Raw genomic sequence first — 18,025 nt, forward strand, 5'->3', positions numbered from 1 at the left:
TTCATACCTATAGCATGGAGGTGCTGCTGTTGGGCAGCTGGCGAAACTAAAGCCCACAGAAGTAGTTTCCTAATGAAGTAACTGCTAGTCATAAGGTAGAGCCCTCCTTTAATCCTATGCTTCGAGACTCCAAACCTGTGCACTTAATTGTTACTCGGTAAGAAAAGGTTTGGGTCTGATTCCTCTTCTAGGTTATAAATACTAGGGAGCTTCCTCTTTGAGAAGCCTCCTACCGCATCTCCTTACTGTACCTAGCAAAGTGTCTGTCATACAATTAGCACTCAATAAAAGTTTTAAATGTGAATGAGAATGGTAAAAACAGAATACTTAAAACAGTAGGCTAACACTAGGATATTCTTCTGATTGCACCTTTTTTGTTAAGTTGGTCACTTAAGACTAAGGTAAAGCTTCTGTGCTTTTTGATATAGATGCTGATGGAGGGACTGGATCTGGTAGATACATAGCAATCTAATCATGGCCCAAAGCCTCCAATATAGTACACATGCATCCTAACTTATAATGATCAACAATGAATTAATTAGACTGTGCTAGCAGCCATGGATATCACATTGCATAAGAGGTAGTTCCCTTCCTTAAAGATAAAGAGAGGCGGACATTTAAACTGTTGCGATGCCTTGTGACTCTCATGAGGTCTGCGTAGGGGTCAGCACGGTCACAAAACCTGTGGAGGCGGAGGTGGTTAGGGGGGAAAAATCCACCGAGATGAAGCTGTATTAGATACAAAATCACACGTTCCTGGGCTTTGGCAGGAGAAAACCTGTTGGCCGGGAGCTTGCCCACTGCACTTCCTGCCTCGAGGCTATGGCTGGGGTGGGATTCTGGCCCTTGTAGGCGGCCTGTGTCCAGTCACCGCGATGCACTCATTAACTCCATTACTGCTAATGGGATGTCATCAGCGAAGCGAGTGGTGGCGGCAGGTGGGGTCCCGCCCCAGGACCCCCTGGCGGCGTCCCCATCGCCGCGCTCAAGCACTCTTCGCCACCTCGTAATTTTCTTCTGTTTCTGTATGATCAGGTCTGTCCTTCGCTTTTGCTTTCCATTACTTCGTCCTGGCCCTGGCCTGAATCCCACAGCTGGCGCCCCACCTTGCGCGCCCGCACCCGCCCTCAGTACCGGCGAGCAGCTCCTCCACTGCCGCAGGGTCACCAGCTGCGTGTTCGGGGGGCAAAGAAGGAAACAGTGGGGGGCGGGGCAGGCGCGCCGGGCCCGCCCCCCCCTGCCTGGGGGAGCTTCTCATTGGTGAAACCTCCTCCCCGGCCGCCCTCTGCTTGGAAAATCCGCCTCGGATTGGCTGACAGCCCCTCGACGGGCGTGGCTTCCGAGGAGAGGGCAAGAACGGAAGCTAGGGCGCGCTCTCGAGAGGAGGGGTTGCCTAGGCGACGCCGGGGGCGCGCTCGGGGGGTGGGAAAGCGAGCCCGGCTGCTCAATGACAAATCGCCAGAGGACGGCTGGGGTCCGGCCCCGGGAGGGGGCGGGGCGCGTTTAAGAGCGGCGGGCCGGGCGCGGACGGCGGAGGCGGCGGGACTGGTCCCTGGTAAGGGCGCGGCGCCCGCGGGCCCCCGACGGGGTGGGGCGCGGGCTGGGGAGTGGGGTACGCCGCGCGCCCGCAGCCGCTTGCTCCCTCGGTGCCGGGCTGTGGCCGGGCGGCGGCAGGACACGTCGCGTCGCGAGGCCGACGGAGGGCGACGCCCCGGCAGCGGCCCCGCTCCGCTCCGGGGGACTCCCTGGGGGAGTCTCGGCCTCCTGGGCTGCCTGGGGCTGAGGAAGTGGGGGCGGCCTCCGCCTCTTCCTTGTCGCCGCGGTTCCTTCCCTGTCCCGCAGATGGCTCTGCTTCCACTTCCTGCCGCGGGCCTCCAGCCCAGGACCGTCCACTTCCTCAGTCCTCCGGCCGCGGCTTGGGCAGGGTCAGGGCTGGAAAGTGTTGCAAAAACTTACTGCCCTCGGAACTTGGGCGCGCCGTGAACTGGGCGGTGTTCCTAAAGGGTTTTTTGGTTTTGTTTTGGTCATGTCTTGCAGATGAGCATAAAGTTGTTTCTCCCCCAGCCTCCTCCTCTTTCCTTTCTGATAGGGGCCAGCGGTGAAGGGGCTTCTAAGGGGAAGCGCCTGGACTGGGCATCGCCGCCCCGGTTCTCGCCGCCTGTGGGGGTGTGAGGTTAACCGTGCTCGGTGCAGGGTTGCGGGGCGCGGAGCTTGCTGCGTCCACACTGCTTGTGTGAGCAGTGTCCTCTCTCTGCTCATTTCCAACGAGAAGCGTTGGCACTTTGGTGTTCTTATCAGCTGAGTGTTCGGGAGAGAAGTGCTTGTGCCTGGCGGACTGAGTGAATTGGCCGTGGAAGAGACTTGGCTGATTGCTCATCTGGGTTACCCTGTGGCTGGTCTTCAGCCCTTGTAGAACAGTGCACTTTCTGCTGTGTCCTGGTTTCCTAACCTCATTTCTTATGAAGTTTTGGGGATGGATGGTGGGCATGGAGTATCAGAGGGGATATTGAATCTTTTAGAGGTGTCAATGACTGATGTTCCAAGCAGAGCCATAAGATTGTTGGATGTCAAAGCTCAGAACCGGTCAAGGCTCAGAATGCTCCTTAAACCTGGAGCAATAGAAGCACAGTATCGAAGTTCCCAGAAATGGGGCAACCATGAAAGGTAGCACTGCATATTGGGAAAAACAGGAGGGGTGAGTTTGAAGACCTAGGTTTGATGCGGGTTCTGAGAGTTCACCGGTGTTATGATGTGGAGCACGGTCTTTCCCCCTCCGAGCTCCAGAGTCAACAACTGTAGCAGGGTGATGATCGTTATCCCAATTGTTAGGATTAAACGAAACAGGAGCGGGGGAGAAGAAGGCCAGGGAGACATATCCTTTGTACGTGGCTTTAGTTGTCAGCCGGTCTGCTTTATTCTGACCACATCTGGGGCTTTCCTTCCTTGCCCATTCACATTGCTTCCCATTGGAAACAGCACTCTTATCGGAGATCTCAGCCAGATTTCCCCTGCCCGAGGAGTAGAACATTTTCCCAGGATTGTGTGTGGAAAATAGTGTAAGTTATTAGATATCTTTTGGGAACTTGGGACCTAGACCATAAGGATAGAGAAACAGGATTTAGAGTCTTTCACGGCATATAAAGAGATTTTGGTAGGAGAGTAGAAAAGTTCTAAATTCTTGCCTTGACTGAAGATGGCTTGAGATTCCATGAAAAATTTTAAGCCTGAGAATTGAGGTGATCCTTTTTTTGTTTGTTTTTGGGGCAGGGTCTTGCGCTATTTCACAGGCTGGAGTGGAGTGGTGTGATCACCGCTCACTGCAGCCCCGACCTCCCAGGCTCAGGTGATTCTCCCACCTCAGCCTCCCGAGTAGCTGGGACTACAGGCTTGCGCCACCATGCCAAGCTAATTTTTGTATTTTTTGTCGAGATGGGGTTTCACCATGTTGACTAGGCTGGCCTCGAACTCCTGGGCTCAAGCCATCGTCCCACCTTGGCCTCCCAAAGTGCTGGGGATCACAGGTGTGAGCCACCCCGTCTGGCAGGGATAATCCTTTGTTCCAAATCACGTAATCCTATTATGCCTCTTTGCATTTAGTTGCTAAATTCTTACCCCCCTCATGTAATTTATGGAAGTTAGAAACATCATTAGAGACCTTTCTTGAAAGCTAAATTTGGAGACAATGTAAGACTAGAGTGCGAAGAGATCTAGGTGAACTCTGTAGTTTTCCAGTGTAACTTGTCTCCAGATGGTATACAGGAGTCCCACTTTTCCTTGGCTCCAGTTACTGCTAAACAGCCCCTGCTCTAGACATGCAAGACGCTTGGTTTTTTTTTCGTTTTGTTTTTTTTTTAAATGAATGCATGTTGTTCTGAATGTTAATCGCAAAGAGAGCCGAGCACAGAGGAAAAGGAACTCTTCCTTCATCACATGACGGAGTAGTTAAGGAGAAGGAGAGAAACTAACAGTTACTGAGCATCAGCTGTCTGCTTGGCACAGATCACTGATTCACGCCATACCAGTTAAATATGTGGCCTTGGAGATTTGACCATGGGCTGTCTCCTTTAGCTCCTCAGTTCTTTTGGTACCTAGGAATATAAATATTGTTGTATGTGTACACATATTCTTAGATATTCCAAAAAGCAGAGGGGCCAGTAGGCAAGAGGGTTAATGAGCCTTGGATAGGTGACAGTGGAAAGAAACATGAAAAGGATGTGGAAATGAGTGTCAAAGAGGGAAGGTATACGTGCTTACTACAGCAATTGCAAAATTCTAACCAGGTCTCAATTTCAAGTTTGTCACTTTAAAAAAAGTAGCTGCTTATAGTTTTCCTTAGTGTTCTCTTGGCTGTTTTTGTTTTTGTTGTTGTTGGTGGTGGTGGTGGTGGCTAGTTGTTTTTTAGTTGAAATCTAAATGCAGAAAAAGGTGCCATTAATTGATAATTGCCAATACATTGTTTTCATTGTTGCTTTGGTCAGTGCTTTGTGGGCATTTTATATATAGCATTGTTCCAAGCTATGTGATTTTACTGAGTATACGGCATGAGTTGAAGGAAATATAGTAGTTTGGTCCTGCGTGCCTGGCTGCCTGTAAAGTTTGCCCACCTTTTGAATGAGTTTTCTGTTGCTGCATAACAAATTTCCCCAAACTTAGCAGCTTAAAACAACAGACATTTATGATCTCACACAGTTTCTGAAGTTCTGGAATCTGGGGACAGCTTGGCTGGGTGCTTCTGGCACATGGTCTCTCCTGAGGTTGCAGTCATCTGAAGCTCGACTGGGACCAGAGGATCTGTTTCCAAAATGGCACACTCACATGGCTGTTGGCTGGAGGCCTCAGTTCTACACCATGTGGGCCTCTCCACAGGGCTTTTCACAACATGGCTTTTCTCCCCAGAGCAAGTGATCTGAGGGGGGTGGGGAGAGAGGGAGAGAATGAATATGATAATGATCAAGATGGAAGCAGCAGTATATTGGTGTCTGATATGGTTTGGCTGTGTCCCCACCCAAATCTCACCTTGAATTGTAATCCCCATAATCCCCACACATTGTGGGAGGGACTCGGTGGGAGGTAATTGAATCATGGGGGCAGTTTCCCCCATACTGTTCTCCTGATAGTGAGTTCTCACATGATCTGATGGTTTTACAAGCGTCTGGCATTTCCCCTGCTGGCACCCATTCTCTCTCCTGCTGCCCCGTGAAGTGGTGCCTTCTGCCATGATTGTAAGTTTCCTGAGGCCTCCCCAGCCCTGCGGAACTGTGAGTCAATTAAACCCTTTTCCCTTATAAATTACCCAGTCTCGGATATTTCTTCACAGCAGCATGAGAACAGACTAATCCAGTGTCTAATCTTGGAGATGGCATACCATCCTTTCTACCAGCATTCAGACCAGGCCTGGTACAATATGGGAAAGGACTACAAGAGGGGAGGTCAGGACACATCAGTATTCTTGGAGGCTAGCCACCTCAACTTTTTTAAGGTTTAGTCCAGACATCATTGAGAAAATCTTTCTTTCAGATGTTTACTGAAGTATACTGTAGGAGATGGAAACACAGCTGAGGTCTTTACTATTGTAGAAGCTTTAATACTATATGTGAAACTTTTATGTTCTTTCTTCTGGTTCTTTGTTAGATGCTGGAATTAGCCAAGTATGCAGTAGCTTTGGAAATTAGAAATTCAGATCTTGCTGGTCCCTAAACCAAAAGGAACATCTGAATTTTTTTCTTTAACCCCAAAACAAGTTGATAAAAAAAATATTGCCAAAGTGATCTCCTTTGATGAATGGCTTAAAATTAGTCATTCATTATCTGTGTGTTCTTAAAAATAAAACTCATTGGCAACGTAGCTGAAAAATTTTGGGGAACCTAAACCCTCTTACTCCTCCCCATTATTTTAAAGCTTTGGATACTGCTTGTTTGCCTAGCAATTCTTCAGTTCACTTTTGAGACCCTCATACATTTTAATTATTCACCTGGATAGAAGGGCGCTATTCTTTTAGCTCCAGATGAAATCTTCCTGAAGTGCCTATTGGTGGAGAGAAGAGTTTCTGAATCCTGAGCCTGAGCCTGGCTAAATGACCTCTAAGTCCCTTCCATCTCTAAAAATTCTATGATCCTAATTTTTTTTTATAACGAATATCCTTTGAGTAGTGCATATTTATAACAAAATATTTCATTAATCGTGTTAAATTGCAACCTCAGAAGACAGGCTTTTCTGAGAATAGCTTTTGTTCTTCCCAATCCAGTTGAAGGTTGTTAGAGTCACTGTTAGGCAGAGTTGAAAAGTCAGCACTATTTGCACTTCCTCTGCTTCCTATTTTTGGCCCCTTGCCCATCCTCTGCCCTAATTTATGAGCTAGTATCTTTCTTTTCTTTCATTCTACTTTCCTTGTAATCCCCCTCCTTCCTCCCACAGGAAGGATTGGTGGCCAGTCCTTTACTGCTGATAGCTGATCCTATTGTTAGGAATGAATTTTAGCCAATGTGATACCTCTAGTAATACTTACATGGCAGGCCTTTTAAAAATCTCAAATTATATCTGTTCACGTAGTAAACACTGCCATTTTTTAACATCCTAAGTAGGTCTAAAATTTAGTCACTTTCCTCATGTGCATTGTTGTCTCCTTAGTCCCCATCGTGTTGCAGGTGTGGCCTGGTGCATACCCACATCTGGTCTTGACCCCTCTGTTTTTCTACTCTGTAGCCAGAATTACCTTTTCAACATTCAAGCCTAATTATGTTACCCATTTACTTGAAGCACTTCAATGGCTTTCCAGTGCTTTCAGTCAAATGTCCCAAATCCCTCAACTTGGCTTACACTGGGGTCTTCAATGATCCCGCCCTTCCTTACCTCCTCAGTGGCATCTTGTACTTGGGCTCCGCCTCTTTCTCTCTGCTGCAGATAGCTGTGAAGGTCTTTCTCGAGTTTCTTGACTGGACTTTGCTTCCTCTTGCTTCAGGCCTTCCTGAATGTAGTGTGTGTGTGTGTGTGTGTGTGTGCAGGCACGCATGCGTGGGGGTCGGGGGGTGTGGAGGAGTCCTAAGTAGGAAAGCGCTTGGCACATTCACAGGGCTGGAAGAAGGCAAGGAAAAGGCCACGGAGGCCATGGCCAGTGGAGGGTTTAGCTGCTGCTCGTGGTTAGCCTTTAAGGAGCGTTAAGCACAGTTTCATGTGCCGTGTTAGAAGCCCCATTGGAAGGGCTGTGTGGAGAACAGATTGAAGAGGGGCTGGAGTGGCAGTGAGGGATCACTTAGGAAGCTGGGGCTGTTGAATGAATGGTGGCAGAGAAGATGGAAGAAGTGCCTGGATTTGAAATGTATGTTGGAAATGGAATTGCTAGAAATGGTCATGAATGGAGCTGGGGAGAGACAGTGGGAGTCAAAAATGACTTCCAAGTCCCTGGCTTTGGTAATGATATGGATACTAGTAGTGACTTCAGTAGCTAATAAATGGGGGATAGTGAAGGAGCAGATTTTAAGGGGGAAGCATCAAGAGTTCTATTTTGGGAATAAGTTGAGAATCTTGTGGCAGCCCAGTGGGCAGGGGCGGCAGCAAGGCTGTGAGCCTGGGGCCAGGAGAGCGGTCAGGGCTGCTTCCTCAGGTTCATAAGTTGTCTGTACAGCCACTGGGCTGTGTGCTGTCACCTGGGAAGAGAGTGCAGATGAGGAGGGAGCAAGACTGAGCTCTGAGAAGTGCTGACATCTAGAGGGGGAGGAGGAATGCCTGGCAAGTGGCGCCGAGAAAGGGCCCAGAGAGCCACCCGGGAAGCGCTCAGCCTGTAGGAGAATGTGGGCTGTGGAAGCCAGGAGAGATGGCCTGGGGCGGGGGGGATGCTGGGAGGGGCCCTATACTGGCCTGCTGCGGGCCTTCCCTTTCCAGGCAGTGTTTTATCACTCTTTCTACCTGCTCATTTTAAAGAGGAGGAGGGCATGGGAAGGAAGAAAGAAGAGTTTTTATTGGAGCTAGCTACGTGGAGTTTGTGGGTGATCTTGATCTCACAAATTTCTGTGAGCTTATGTTGGGAGGAAGTTGGATTGGAATGGTTTCCGTAAATAGTGAAGGAAGGAAACAAAGGCTTTTGCTACCCAGTGTGGGGTCTGTGGGTCAGGAGCATGATTAGAGACTAGGTTAGTGGTGCCGAATCTTGGGCTCCACTCCAGACCTACTGAATCAGAATATGCGTTTTCACACGATTCCCAGGTAAACTATGTGTTAAAGTTTGAGAAGCATTAGCATAGGTAATTCCTATAGAGGAATTGTGTCATTAGCTAGAAGGATATATGGGGGTCAAAGGCGCGCACGCATGTGCGAATCTTTAGGGTGAAGATTCAGTAGAACGTGTCTACACGCTGTTGGGGATGATCCTGTAGCAAAGTAAAGACTGATTGATGCTGCAGGAAAAAGCGTAGTGGTAGGAATTAAGTTCTTGGGCGTGGTGGTGGTGGAGGGCTTGGTCTTTGCTAAGAGCAGGAATGTGCACTCCATGAGGCTGGAGACAAGGAGAAGAAGGGCATGGAAGGTTTGTAGATTTGGTGAAGGAGCTCTGAGGGAGTTTGGGCTTAATGGCTTGGTGTTCTGTGGGACAAATGAGGTTAGGTTATCTGTCAAGAGTGAGCAGAGGAGGGGCACAGGGGAGAGTCACAGCGAGATTACTAGGAAGTGTGGGGGAATGCCCATTCGTGGTTTGTGATCATAAGTGCATTGAGAGTGGAGTGCTGGGAGGCTGCTTTCTTGAGTTTCTTTCCCTCGACAATAGCATTTGCATGCCGGGTGCAGGTGCTGAAAACAGCGAGTGAGATGGAGGGGAAGGGAGCAGGGAGATGAGGTATCTGCAAGAGGGCTTTTCTCATGTCAGGCTTTGGGATCTAAGCTGGTGAAGGGAGGCAGTGCAGCCCAGAGGGTCTTGTTATGCAGAGAGAGTGTGCTGGAGGCCAGTGCTTGCAGGTGTCAAGAGGGCAGAGAATTGTGTGTGGGGGTGGTATTTGAACAAGTGAGCAAGAAGGATGGAGGCTGAGGCTAGAGGGTTAGAGGAGATAACTGTTTCTGGTGACGGTGAAGTTCAGGTTATGACCATGATAATGTTAGATAGAAGGAAGGAAAGGGTTTTCGGAGAAGAGAGGATCAAGGACTTGAGAGGGGCCAAGCTTAGCTGGGACATCCATATGCACAGATGTCACTGGGGAGGGCGACAGGAGTTGGGTAGAATGGAAGTCTCCAGACCAGAAGCAGATGTCCTCAATAAATGAGGGAAGTGACCAGGAGGTCCGTAGCTGATAGTAACAAGGTGAGGGACCGGCTATTATGTCTGGAAAGCCCAGGCCTCAAAGGTGTGGGGGCTTTTGTAAGACGGAGGGGGCTAACAGAGGTACTGAAGTGCAGGTGACATTGGGGAGGGAGGAAGGACACATATCTGGTCTGTCTGGCCCTGAAGCACATGGCATGGGAGGAGAAATAGCATCTGCTTGATGTGGTGTCCCCAGGGCACACCCAGGTCTCAGAGCTAGAAGGTAGAGGAACATTCTTAGAAGAGGTGGAGGCTCTCGAAGGGTTTGCTGGGGTGCCTGAGGTTGCAGGGACCAGGTGGGTTAGCCATTTCAGGAGATGGATGCAGTTCTGTTGGGTTGAGAGCCCTAGTCATAGGGAAGAGTGGGGACGCCTGCACTTCTGGTGGTGACTGTTCAGGACAGATGTTCAGCAGTGTGCTCCCCTTAAGAGGAGGGTGGTCCTGTTCTAGCACCATAGTTCCCAAACGTGGCTGGGGAGGTGGCAGCTTCCTTGTGTGATCCTCTTAGGCTTCACACACTGACATAGCAGGGAAGAGAAGGCAAGACTGTTTCTGTTAGAGCCGTTTCGGGAGTTGCTGGGGAGATTTAGGACAGGGACATCCTGAAATGCCCATTGGTTATGCCTCTAAGGCAAATTACCTTGTGTTTTGGGTGATGAAGAAAGAAGGGTGTGAAGGGCTTCTGTTGATGAGAATATGCCTGTGCTTGTTTCCGGGTGGAGTATGCCTTTGGTACACGTTTTCCATGTGTCCCTCGCCACTGCCCTGAGACGTAGGCAGAGCAGATATTGTCAGTGAGCGGGAGTGACTTGCCTAATCCTCTAGTGAGTCAGTGCCTGAAGGAGGACTCGAAGCCAGGCCCCTTCATTCCTCAGGACAAGGGGGACTGCGTCTGAGCAAAAAGTCTCTCGCCTTATCTGTTTCTTATGGACTGGCAGCTTGTCTCTGCCTTAGCATGTATTTGTCTCTGAGGCGCGTTTCTTTCTCAAGACTTTCTAGAATATTAGAGTGATATTTATTTATTTATTTTGAGGTAAGTTCTCACTGTTGCCCAGGCTGGAGTGCAGTGGTGAGATCACAGCTCACTGGAGCCTTGACCTCCCTGGGCTCAGTGATCCTCCCACCTCAGCCTCCTGAGTAGCTGGGACTACAGACACACGCCACTACACCCAGCTAATTTTTGTAGAGATGGGTTTCGCCACGTGGCCCAGGCTGGTGTTAAACTCCTGGGCTCAAGCGTTCTGCTTCTTTGGCCTCCCGAAATGTTGGGATTACAGGCATAAGCCACTGTGCCCAGGCTAGAATGCTATTTAAAAAGCAGCTAAGTGCTTACTGAGAACTTCTTTTAATAGGTATTCCTTTGTTTAATCTTCATAACAGTCCTAAGGATATAGCCCTCCTATATTTCATTTTATTTTTGAGACGGAGTCTCGCTCTGTCACCCAGGCTGGAGTGCAGTGGCGTGATCTTGGCTCACTGCAGCCTCTGCCTCCCAGGCTCAAGCAGTCCTCCCACCTCAGCCTCCAAACCCAGCTAATTTTTTGTATTTTTGGTAGAGATGGGGTTTCACCATGTTGCCCAGGATGGTCTCAAACTCCTGAGCTCAAGCAGTCCGCCCGCCTCAGCCTCCTAAAGTGCTGGGATTATAGGCATGAGCCACTGCACCTGGCCTGTCCTATATTTTATTTTATTTTATTATTTATTTATTTTTTTGACACAGAGTCTTGCTGTGTCACCCAGGCTGGAGTGCAATGGTGCGATCTCAGGTTCGCTGCAACCTCTGCCTCCTGGGTTCTAGTGATTCTCCCTGCCTAAGCCTCCCTAGGAGCTGGGATTACAGGTGCACGCCACCACGCCCGGCTAATTTTTGTATTTTTAGTAGAGATGGGGTTTTACCATGTTGGCCAGGTTGGGCTCGAACTCCTGACCTCAGGTGATCCACCTGCCTCAGCCTCCCAAAGTGCTGGGATTACAGGCGTGAGCCACTGCGGCTAGCCTATTTATTTATTTATTTGTTTGAGATGGAGTCTCACTCTGTTGCTCAGGCTGGAGTGCAGTGGCGTGATCTTGGCTCACTACAAGCTCCGCCTTCTGGGTTCAAGCAATTCTCCCTGCCTCAGCCTCTCAAATGGCTTGGATTACATGCACCCACCATCACACCCAGCTAATTTTTGAGTTTTTAGTAGAGACGGGGTTTCACCATGTTGGCCAGGCTGGTCTCGAACTCCTGACCTCAAGTGATCCATCCACCTCCGCCCCCCAAAGTGCTGGGATCACAGGCTTGAGCCACTGCTTCTGGCCTTGTCCCATATTTTGTAGATCAGACTGAGGACGAGAAATGTTAACTAAAGCCATTAGCTTCTTAATGGCAAAATTCAAGTCAAGCGTTTGTTTTCCTGTCCCACACTGTGGTTGGTATATAACTACTTTTTAAAAATTCTGGTAAAATGTACATAAGATAAAATTCAACATTTTACCTATTTTGGGGGTACAGGTCAGTGACATTAAGCATGTTTACTTTGTTGTGCAGCCATTACCACCATCCATCTCCAGAACTTCTTCATCCCAAACTGAACCTCTGCACCCATTAAACACTGACTCCCCACTCCCCTCTTCCCCCACCCCCTGGCAGCCACCATTCTATCCTGCTTTCTGTCTCCCAATGTGATTGTTTTGGGTACCTCATATCAGTGGAATCATAGTATTTGTCCTTTTGTGTCTTGCTTATTTCACTTAGTATAACATCTTCAAGGGTGATCCATGTTGTAGCATGTGTCAGTTTCCTTCCTTTTTAAGGCTGAATATTCTACATTTACACCACATCTGATTTATCTGTTTATCTACTGATGGACATTTGGGTTGTTTCCACCTCTTGGTTATTGTGAATAATGCTGATGTGAACATGGGTGTATAAATATCTGTTCAAGTCCTTGCTTTCAGTTCTTTTGTATATACAGCCATGCATCACTTAATGACACATACGTTCTGAGAAATGCTGTTAAGCAATGTCATTGTTTTGCAAACGTCAGGGTATACTTACACAAGCCTAGATGGTGTAGCTTACTACTCACCTAGCCCGTATGGTACAGCCGTTTGCTCATGGGCTGCAAATCTGCACGTCATGTTACTGTACCGAATACCGTGGGCAGTTGTAACACAATGGGGAAGTATTTGTGTAAACATATCTAAACGTGGAAAGGCCCAGTAACAGTACAGTACTATAACCTTATGGGACCACCGTTGTATTATGTGGTCTGTCATTGACTGAAACGTCTTTATTTGGTGCATGACTGTATAACAACTATTTTTGTTGTATATTTTCTCTCAGGTCTTTGTTTTAGAGCTTGTGCTCTGTGTTGCCTGCCTATGCATTTTTCTCCCTCTTTAGTGAGCTTTCTGACCCATAGATCTGTGTCCTTGAAATAAGTTTCAACATTTCACATCATACTTGAAGCTCTTCCCCACCCCACTCTAATCCACTCATAGAGCACAGACCATGTAGTGGCTCAGAGTGTGGACTGCTAGGGCTCCAGTCCCAGCCCTGCCATCCACTAGTTAAGTGACCCTGGACAAATCATGCAGACTCTGTCTGAGAATATGCAATATACTAGAGATGCTATAGAAGTAGAAGTAGTAGTAGAATCTGTTTAAGTCTCTAAATAGGATTTTATTTGAATAAGTAATTCAGGATAGGGACATGTATGCTAATTCCAAATTTGCCTTCAGCTTTTAGGAGTCCAGTAGCTCTAATGTCTCCATGGCTGCCTCTTCAGGTAGCAGGAACTTCAGAGTGAATCTGTGTAAATTGGTAACCGTCTCTAAGGCTAGCAGAAACCCAGATTCCATGGGTGGGTGGAGGGGGACTTTATTTCAGAAATAATTATATTAAAATAAGCTTCCAAATTACTCCCACCATTTATTGTTGCTTTGTAGTTCAGGAAAGTTATCAGAAAAATGAATTAATGTTTCAGAGCTTACTAATCTGCACAGTGGCTCATGCCCGTAATCCCAACACTTTGGGAGGCTGAGGCAGGAGAGTCACTTGAGGCTAGGAGTTTGAGACAAGCCTGGACAACGTAGTCTCTACGAAATTTTTATTTTATTTTATTTTTTGAGATGGAGTCTTGCACTGTCGCCTGGGCTGGAGTGCAGTGGCGCGATCTCGGCTCACTGCAACCTCCACCTCCCGGGTTCAAGCGATTATCCTGCCTCAGCCTCCCAAGTAGCTGGGACTACAGGTGTGTGCCACTATGCCCAGCTAATTTTTATATTTTTAGTAGAGACGGAGTTTTACCATATTGGCTGGCCAGGATGGTCTCAATCTCTTGACCTCGTGATCCGCCCACCTCGGCCTCCCAAAGTGCTGGGATTACAGGCGTGAGCCACTGTGCCCTGCCAAAAATTTTTTTAAATTAACTGGGTGTGGTGGTGTGTGCCTGTAGTCCCAGTTACTTGGGAAGCTGAGGTGGGAAGGTTGCTCGAGTCCCAAAGGTTGAGGCTGTAGTGAGTCATGATCACGCCACTGTACTCCAGTCTGGGTGACAGAATGAGACCTTGTCTCAAAAAAGAAAATAAATAAATAAAAAGCTTACCAGTTACCGTTTATCCTTTTGAGGCCTCACAACCCGGGTGGAGAACACCAGCTCTGGTGTTTTATCTACGAAATGTTGAGCATCCCCTAAGTACCAGGCACGCTGGGCACACAAAGATGAATGGGCTTGAAGTGTGGTGGGAGAAACAGACCTCATCTTGGGGGAAATCACCACTTTCCCTAAGTGAAATGGTAGACAGTATTGACAGGCATGGGGGCCCCCTGAGACTGGGAGGATGAGCTGGCCGGGGGATATCTAGGAAGGTGAAGAGGAAATATTGCAGCTGAGTCTTAAATTATAGGCGATCCTCCTCCATCAGGAGGAAGGGCAGTCCTGGCAGAAGGAATAGCATGTGCACAGAGGTACAGACCAGAAGCAGCCTCCTGCTTACAAGAAGGGACTCCAAAGCCTTCTAGTTTTTGTTTTAGTTAATTTCATTTGTGTTTGTTAATTTAGTTTTTCTTTTTTTGGAGGGGGGGTGTGGGAAGGGACAGGTAAAGAGGTAACCATTAGGGACTAGAAATACCTCAAACAAATTTCCTTAGGCATACAGAAGGGCTAATTAGAGTTGTTTTGCATATCTAATTTCAGAAAAAAACAGTCAAAAATTAAAAGATAATTTAGGTCACTTAATTCAACTTTCTGATTTTTATAGACATGGAAAGTGAGTCATAACGTGTTTGAGCATATAAACATTTTCCATTCCCTGGTGCTAATTAGAATAGCAGCTACACAGGGGAAGGGGAACTTGACCAAGGAGGTCACTTGACTCAGGCCAGGGTCTGGGTATGAAATCCAGAGGGCTGGGTCCATCATGTCTGAAGCAGGGTCAGGGAGCCAGGCAAACGAGTGAGGCAGGTGGAAGTAAGAGTGTAGCAGGCTTACACTGGCTTTCAGATAGTGTATGTCCCTTCCAAAAGCAGCAGCTGCTCCACAGCACCAGCTGAGTGGGACTTAGGAATGTTAGACTTCTTGATTTTTTTAAGAGATGCCAAAAATTTGGACTTTTATGTGAAATCGTTCTTTAAAAAAGGTAAGTAACTAAATGAATTTTTTTTTTTTTTTTCCAGATGGAGTCTCGCTCAGTTTGCCAGGTTGGAGTGCAGCGGCACGATCTGGGGTCACTGCAACTTCCACCTCCTGGGTTCAAGCGATTCTCCTGCCTCAGCCTCCCGAGTAGCTGGGATTACAGGCACAAGCCACCATGCCCAGCTAATTTTTGTATTTTTAGTAGAGACGGGGTTTCACCATGTGGGCCAGGATGGTCTTGCTCTCCTGACCTCGTGATCCACCCGCCTTAGCCTCCCAAAGTGCTGGGATTACAGGCATCAGCCACCGTGCCTGGCCTAAATGAATTTTTAAAAGCACTATATGAGCAAACAAAGCATGTCTGCAGGCCACCAAATTTTACAAATTGGCATCTCTGCTTTTGCCAAGTGGTGAAAGCTGATCCACAGCAAGGAAGAGAGACACAGCCAGCACATGGCGAGAATCACAGGGATGGTCTGGCAGCTCTCAGGGCCCTGTGTCCAGTTGCTCCTGAGTCCCAGCCCTATCCTTGGCCTCCTTCCTGTAGCATAGTTTTTCGTTTTGAGTCAGTGACATACACTAGTAGTCTGCTAGTAAATCCCCCTTTGTGGTATAAGTTAATTTACCTTATGTTTCTTTTTAGTGGAATTTTTCAAACATATACGCAAGTACAGGGAATAGTACATAATGCACTACCTTGTCACCATCAGTCAATGAATGGCTAATCCGACCAGATGCCATGGCTTACGCCTGTAATCCCAGCTACTCTGGAGTTGGGGGCAGAGGGCCCAGGATGGGAGTGTGTGTGGGGGGTGTTGCTTGAGCCCAAGAGGTCAAGACTGTAGTGAGCCATGATCGCACCACTGAACTGCAGCCTGGGTGACAGAGCAAGAACCTGTCCTAAAATAAATAATTAAAATCCAATCAGTGTTCAGATTTCCTCAATGTACTTTGTTCAAATTAGGCAAAATAAGGAGTATGTGTTTTTTAATTTTTTTTTTTAAAGCAGAAGAAGAGACCAAGGCAAGTTTCAGAGCAGGAGTGAAAGTTTATCAAAAAGCTTTAGAATAGGAAGGAAAGGAAAGAAAAGGAAAGTCCAACTTCATTGTTAACAGTATTAACTGTGTATCCTGTAATAATTCTTTGTTTATATGTAAACAAACAATTTTTTTAAACAAATGACATTGTATTATATGTTTTCTGCACATTTCTGATAGAATTTGGATCATTGCCATTTTGTACCTCCTCCTAAATGGATACATCTGGACATTGTTCCCAGTCAGTACATATAGCACTTCCCCATTCTTTTTAATAGCTGGATAATCTAAAATTTGGTTCTCATTTGGGTTGTTCCTTCCATGGGTTCATGGTCTCACTGACTTCAAGAATGAAGCTTCGGACCTTTGTGGTGAGTGTTACAGCTCTTAAAGCTGGTGTGTCTGGAGTTTGTTCCCAAGATGTATCTGGAGTTTGTTCCTTCTGTTGGTTTGTGGTCTTGCTGACTTCAAGAATGAAGCCGTGGACCTTCGCAGTGAGTGTTACAGCTCTCAAAGTTGGCACAGACCCAAAGAGTGAACAGCAGCAAGATTTATTGTGAAGAGCGAGAGAACAAAGCTTCCACAGTGTGGAAGGGGACCTGAGCAGGTTACCGCTGCTGGCTGGGGTGGCCAGCTTTTATTCCCTTATTTGGCCACACTCATGTCCTGCTGATTGGTCCATTTTAGAGAGCGCTGATTGGTCCATTTTACAGTGTGCTGATTGGCGCATTTTACAAACCTGTAGCTAGCCACAGAGCACTGATTGGTGCGTTTTACAATCCTAGCTACAGAGTGCTGATTGGTGCATTTTACAATCCTCTTGTAAGACAGAAAAGTTCTCCAAGTCTCCACTCGACCCAGGAAGTCTAGCTGGCTTCATCTCTCACTATCACAATTTATGCAAGAATTCCCCATTGATGGAAATTTTGAAGATTATTATAGCATTCTTTGTAGTGACAAAAAATCATTCTTGTGATTATATCCTTATACTTTTGTCGAATAAATTCCTAGAAGAGTTTTACATTCAAATAATTCTTTTACTAGTTGCTTATTTTTTCCCAAAAGGTTGTGGCAGTTAATATTATTAGTAGTAGTATTCATTTCCCCAAACTCTTGATGAACCAATCTAATGTTTTATTTACATTTCCTTGACTACTAGAGAAATTGGGTTTAGCTTCATATGTTTGTTATCTGTGCCCACTTTTCTGTGAAGTACTTCTTCATTTTTTGCCCATTTAAAAAATTAGATTGTTTGACTTACTGCTTTGCAAGGGCTTTTTATATATTAGGGATATTACTTTGTTTTGTGTTGCAAATATTTTCTCCTAATCTGTTTGTCTTTCAGTTCTTCTTATAATTCTCCCTTGCTTTTCAAATTCTTTTCCTGTTTTTTAGCTGTTGAATTAAACATTTCTTACTATATTTTGATTCCCTGCATTTTTCCATTACTGCTTCCTGTTGGGAACGCTTGTTTGAAAAAAATAACAGGAAGTTGAATTTTAACTCTGCTGTTGAGTATGAGCTTTTGTAAAGTCAAAAGACAAAATTATCACAAATGTAGTTTAAAGATCTTAGCTGAGGCCAGGTGCGGTGGCTCACGCTTGTAATCCCAGCACTTTGGGAGGCCGAGGCGGGCGGATCACGAAGTCAGGAGATCGAGACCACGGTGAAACCCCGTCTCTACTAAAAATACAAAAAATTAGCTGGGCGTGGTGGCGGGCGCCTGTAGTCCCAGCTACTCGGAGAGGCTGAGGCAGGAGAATGGCGTGAACCCGGGAGGCGGAGCTTGCAGTGAGCCGAGATCGCGCCACTGCACTCCAGCCTGGGTGACAGAGCGAGACTTCGTCTCAAAAAAAAAAAAAAAAAAAAAAAAATCTTAGCTGGCTTTATTTGCAGTTCTGGTATTGGGCAGCACGTGATTCCATAAGATTGTGTTCGAGTGAGCTGAGGAGAGGAGGCTGGCTTTGTGGAAAGAAAAGGGCTGAAAAATGCAGAAACATAGAACCCAAAATAGGTCGTTTCAAAGTTACTTTCTTTGTAAGGCTGGAACAGGGTGACTGAACAATGGAAAATAACTGGTTAAA

The 18,025-nt window shown here is 47.0% G+C and overlaps 1 protein-coding gene across 3 annotated transcripts in view; it reads left to right on the plus strand.

Moving 5' to 3' along the window:
* The first annotated feature begins 1,328 nt into the window (after positions 1 to 1,328).
* Positions 1,329 to 18,025, plus strand: part of RALB (RAS like proto-oncogene B) — a 40,780-nt gene continuing 24,083 nt past the window's right edge. The window contains exon 1 of one of the 3 annotated variants that reach the window (XM_003277171.3): positions 1,329 to 1,555. The gene's annotated coding sequence lies outside the window, so the exon portion shown is untranslated. The remainder of the gene's footprint in view (positions 1,556 to 18,025) is intronic. The other 2 variants (XM_012497843.1, XM_030801126.1) reach the window with 2 other exon arrangements.

This window comes from Nomascus leucogenys, chromosome 20 (assembly GCF_006542625.1).
Source record: "Nomascus leucogenys isolate Asia chromosome 20, Asia_NLE_v1, whole genome shotgun sequence".
Classification (NCBI taxonomy): domain Eukaryota; kingdom Metazoa; phylum Chordata; class Mammalia; order Primates; family Hylobatidae; genus Nomascus; species Nomascus leucogenys.